The following is a 5783-nucleotide window of genomic DNA, read 5'->3' as shown; positions in this document are numbered from 1 at the left end:
CAAGAAACACATAATGCAGCTTTCTTAGAGGATGAAGATGTTTCAGACCTATCAAGGGAAAATTTTGTTTTTGAATAGATGGATCAAGATTCTGGTAACACTGCACAACCAGGTTATAATCAAGTTTTGTTATTTCCTTCAACAAAGTCACCTGCAATAGAAAACTCGAATGAAGAATTGTTTTCTGGTGGTGAATTGGGTTCGGGCACTAAAAATACTATGGAGATAGATCCAATCTCAACAAGTTCTGATATCATCACATAATCTCAACAGCCAGCAACAATTGAAGTTGCATCACATTTTGAACCCAGGAAGTCAACTAGAATAAGAAAGTCGACAGCAGTGAGTGACTATGTTTATTTACAAGAAACTGATTTCGACATTGGGGATATTGAGGACCCTCTCTCATACACTCAAGCCATTGAAAGTGCTCAATCAGTTCTATGGCAGAATGCAATGAAGGATGAGTTAGGTTCGATGTACAACAACAAAGTTTGGACACTTGTGGAGTCTAATTCTCAAATCAAGCCTATAGGTTGCAAGTGGGTGTATAAAACCAAAAGATATGCTCTTGGTCGTATTGAAAGATATAAGGCCCGGTTAGTAGCAAAGGGTTTTACACAAAGAGAAGGGATTGATTACAATGACACCTTTTCTCCGGTCTCTTCTAAAGATTCAATGCGAATAATCATGTCTTTGGTTGCCTATTTTGACTTGGAGCTTCACCAAATGGATGTGAAAACAACTTTTCTTAATGGAGATTTGGAAGAGAGCATTTACATGAAGCAGCCGACTGGATTTGTTGAAAGGGGGAAGGAGAATAGGTTTGTAAACTTAATAAGTCAATATATGGGTTAAAACAAGCCTCTAGACAGTGGTATTTGAAGTTTGATCAAATTGTGTCCTCACTGGGGTTCGAAGAAAACAAGTTGGATGATTGCATTTACACTAAGTTTTCTGGTTCACAGTTTAGCTTTTTGGTGCTCTATGTAGATGACATTCTTCTAGCTAGTTCGTGTCCCCAACTATTACATGTTACCAAAATGATGCTAAGTGAAAACTTTGACATGAAGGACCTGGGGGAAGCACATTATGTGTTGGGGATTGAAATCGTCCGAGATAGACAGAAAAAATTGCTTGGTTTATCTCAGAAGGGTTACATGTGAGTCTTAAATCAATGCTGCTTTTGGTTGTAGTATGAGATTCTTGGCTTCTATTTTTGAAATGTAATGGGACATTAGTCATGATGATAAAATCTTGAATAAGGCTGTGTGATCACTTCTTATAATTGGTGAAGGCTGTGCTTGTTTTGTGTCTCATGTTCAAGTGGGAGAATGTAAGAATATGAACATGAGTCTTCGGTAAACTGGCATTAGCTATTTGGACCAATTAGTATAAGAAAGCCTTGTAGGAAGATGAATGTAAGTTCTTGTTGATAGAGGAGTCTATCATAGTGATGAACTGATGTGGATTAGGAGACATAAGTTGTTTCTTGCAGGGATTTTAATAGGGAATCCTTATTGGATTAGGAGAGATAGATGCTTATATATATGATGTGATCTCTGCTCTCACAGATACACGCTTAGAAAGAACTAAGACCTATTCTTGGTTAAAGCAGAGGAGAAGAGCCCAAGCACACAGAAATCAAACCGTAACAACCATGTCAATTTCGAATGGAGGTGCATTAGGTTAGTATCAATGCAAAGTTTTATATGTGAATGGTTGTGCTTTATTTGATTGTGATTGCTGTGACTTAACTATGATCTTGGATGTGTATACATCAGTTTAACATGATGATCTTCAAATAATTGAAGGGTTGATTAGGGAATCTGGTGGGAGTTGGCAGTCAAGTTTGTCACATAGAAATTTCGGTAAGGGTGGTAGGGGAAGGGGGAGGAAGCGTATGGGAACTCCTGCTCTGTCTACTAATGTGGCTGAAGTTAGCCAGCCCCAGATTGAGCAACCAAAATGCGAGGTGCTGCAGGGACCTGAGGAGAGAAACTTAACCTGTTGGGGTAAGACGACAAGGCGTCCACCACGGCAAAGATATCCGATTGATAATTCTCATGTTCCTCAAACCTAAACATGGAGAGCGGTCCTTTTCATAGAGATACAGAAGTGCATCGCAGTAGAGCTAACATGCATGGATCTTCCCTGGATTTTTTTAATCCGTGGAGCTGTAATTGTACACAAGTTATGCCAGGTTGAGTCATCCTTAATTTGGTTTCCGGTATTCTGAGTGAACTTGTAAGATTAATCAAAATAAGTTTACAACTGAGAGAGTGTAACATAAACTACAGTAGCCTTCGAACCTAGAACCATGGCTATCCATGCTGGTGCGCTTAACCACAAGGCTAGGAAGAAGGCCGGTATTTAACATTGATTTTTGCATCCTTTCTTCTCTGAAACTCTTTCATTCACGTGCACCACCCGCGTCTCAGTTTGTTGAAAATCTAAACTCATACAGAGAATGTTGCATCTACTCGCCTCTTCATTTCGTCACAAGAGATTGTAAAGTAAAGGAGAAACAGTACACCATAACTTAATATCTTTGTTTTCAAATTACAGGTCCAAGTTATTGATCAAATAAATTTTGCTTCCAGCCATAACATTTGCTGATACTATGTAACACACACTTTCTTTTCAACTCTCTGTCTTTATATTACTTGTAGTACCAAAAAAAAAAAAGCGACTCTTCCCATTTGCATAATGGATGCAAAAGTTAATATATTGACTTGACCCTCTATTCCAACATGTAGAAATGAAATTACAAAAGAATTGTTTGGGTTTTCATTTTTTTTGGGTTGAAAAACAGGCCTAAAAGTAAGAGCCCAAACAAACCTACTCAATAATAAATCTAAACCTGAACATCCCAAGTCGATCCTCACAAATAAAACTAACTGAGCAAGGAAGAGTATCAAAATAAAAATGACCAAATCTAAATCAAGACTATAGGTGTTAGAACCCTACTCTACGTCTTCCACAATTGCATAGAGATGGGATAACAGAACAACAATACAAACAATCAATATTTCATTAACTGCCCTTCTATCTTTACAGTCTGTTATTTATCTGTTAACAAGTAACTAACTACTAACAACCTTGTACAGATGTCATCATCCTAATATGCCATCTGGTAGTATCCTAACAATACCCCACCTTAAGACCAATCTTACAAAGTAAGATTTACAATTTCGAACAAATAGCCCCATTTACTACATCCTTAACCAAGCACTCGGTTGCAACTCCTAGAAACTGATGTGTCATATGCTTCAGGGACATTCTTTCAAGTCTTGAGGTGACTCGCGAGAGCCATTTTGCAGTCCAATGGGCTATACATGATCCTTTACAATTTAAGGCTTGGATCACTTGATTACTTCGATGAAATGATTTATTCGAAGGAACGAGACATCTTCAAACCACCAAATGTCAGCTGCACCTTGAAGCCTCGAGTTCTCTGCATTGTTTGGCAGAACATTGAAGCATTGTATTTCATCAGTTTCAGAACTACATGCATTAAGGTTTGTACAAGCCTTCCAAGCAATGGCTTCCGTGCTCTGTTTGGAGATTTTCAACTCTTTAGCGCACAAAGAAATCGATTCACAGCTTCTCAAAATCCGGAAGGTGTCTTTCCAAGAAGGAAAAATAAAAAAAAACTCAAAAAGGTCTCGGTTTGGAAATCAGATTTTCTTGTTTGAAATCTTCACTCATTTCCAAGAAATGTGCAGCGCAATATAGCGGAGCTATGTTGATTAGATCAAACTTCCAACCATAACAGAACTTGACTACAGATTCGAAAACTTTTGCTCCGCGTGGAAGATTGTCTAGATGGATTCTGGGGCTGGCATCTCTCCCTACATTAATTCTCTGGAATACTAGTCGATTCAAGTAACCCCTTCTCATGACCATCGGAAGCTTGTGCAAGTAAAAGTTGGAGTCTCCAACTTGTATGATCAAATCATTTGCCACTGAAACACTACACCCATTTTCCAGCTTTAGCATGTACTTTGCACCAATGAAAGCTACATCCAACTTCCTCTGCTCAACATCATTTTTACTAAGATGGTAAAGAATAACAGCATCTCTCATTGTCATAATTCTTCCACCAGTTAATAAACCAGACATGAAAGTTGTATTTTTTATGCCTTTCCCACCCTCAAGTACATGACTAGTATCTTGCAAACCAAAAGATTCATGAACATTACTCTCAAATGTTAGTTTCTTCTGCCTGTAAAATCTACGAACTAGATAATCCTCCCTAACATTTGGGGATTTCTTCTTCCCTGCCCTACCCAACTCAATATTTGAACTATAAAATTCTCCACCTACAAATATGCAAGTAGAATATGCAACCAACGGTACAACCCCAAATATTCCATCTTGGCTACATTCAATAGAATCTCCAGATGCATTCATACAAGAAAAATGAATATTCAGAGTAACCATATACCTGAATTTTGAGCCACCACCCTTATCCCAAATGCCCTTGCAGTAGTCACGATCGAGAACAACACAGCAACCAATTCCAAATCTGGAGAGAGTGAACTTTCTTTCATTTTTTCGGTTCTTGTCCATACAAGATTCTAAATGATGCAATTCCAAATTACCAGCATACTCCCCATCAATGATCATGGAAGAATCAAAACTCACCTCACATTTGACCACCTTGGAACAATCAGAACCCATAACACGATCTTGATTCTTGGACTTCGAATTGAAGAGCCTCTGACTAATTGTTCCACCCTTGTCACGAATTCCCTTGCAATAGTAGCCCATGGAATGATCAATAACAACACAGAAACCTGAGTCCTTACAGCTTGCCAGTAAATCTGTTGACTCAAAACTGAAGAGAAAATTGGTACCACCTTTATCACGAATGCTCATATGGTACCCCAGCTTAATATCAAGAATGTAACCTGAGTTCGACATTTTGTCGAACAGGTAGAGTGCACGCGAACCAGGCAATTTAGCTCTCTTGGACTCAACATTAGAAACATGAATTTCCAAAATGAAAACTTGGAATTTGCCATTCTTACAATCAATTTCAAGAATAGTGGCTGGTTTCGACACTTGTTACCCAAACGGGTAGATTTCTTCTCCAATTTCAGTAACCCAGATTTTCTTGCACCCAAATTCCAAAGTTTCATCTTTAAGAAATCCTTGAATCATATCATGAGCTTCACTTTTTTTGGAGACAGAATAGGATGACACTTGTTACCATGATCAAGATCCTCACGCTTAAGTGGCTGATACGACGAAAATTCGGAACACTGATGAGAACAACGAACCTTCTTGAACTTTTTTAATGTTGGTCGTAAACAAGGAGGACTTTTGGGCTTGTATTTTGGACGGTACCGAGACAAGAATTCATCCACTTTCTCTCGGGCCTGAATCTTTTCGTTGTGGAAGGATTGAAGCTTGAGAACAATTTCATTCGATTTCAATACAGAGATATGAGAAAAATAGTGTGAATCCAAGAAACAATTAAATTAAGGAGAGATTTTTCAATGTGATCAAACACGGAATGATATACTATATGTCATTATACAAATAGTGGGCTACATGTGCTAAAAAGTTAATATTAAAAAAATAAAATTTCCAACTATTTGTATAAAAACACGTGGTGTACCACCCGTTCCGATCACAATGAAAATTTTCTCGAATTTAAGAGGATTATCATAACTGTCAAGGCAATCCTCGACTTGCTTTCTTATTTGTTATTTGTTAATGTTAAGAGTATTTTTTTTTCTAGTTTACTAAAATGAAAACCCAAACAATTATTT

The 5783-nt window shown here is 37.8% G+C and overlaps 1 pseudogene; it reads right to left on the bottom strand.

Annotated features, from left to right (window-relative positions):
• Positions 1-3016: 3016 nt before the first annotated feature.
• On the bottom strand, positions 3017-5362 carry LOC103425836 (uncharacterized; annotated as a pseudogene).
• Between the last annotated feature and the right edge of the window lie 421 nt (positions 5363-5783).

The sequence above is a fragment of the Malus domestica genome, chromosome 17 (assembly GCF_042453785.1).
Source record: "Malus domestica chromosome 17, GDT2T_hap1".
Taxonomy (NCBI): domain Eukaryota; kingdom Viridiplantae; phylum Streptophyta; class Magnoliopsida; order Rosales; family Rosaceae; genus Malus; species Malus domestica.
This window is presented reverse-complemented; position numbering and strand designations above follow the sequence as displayed.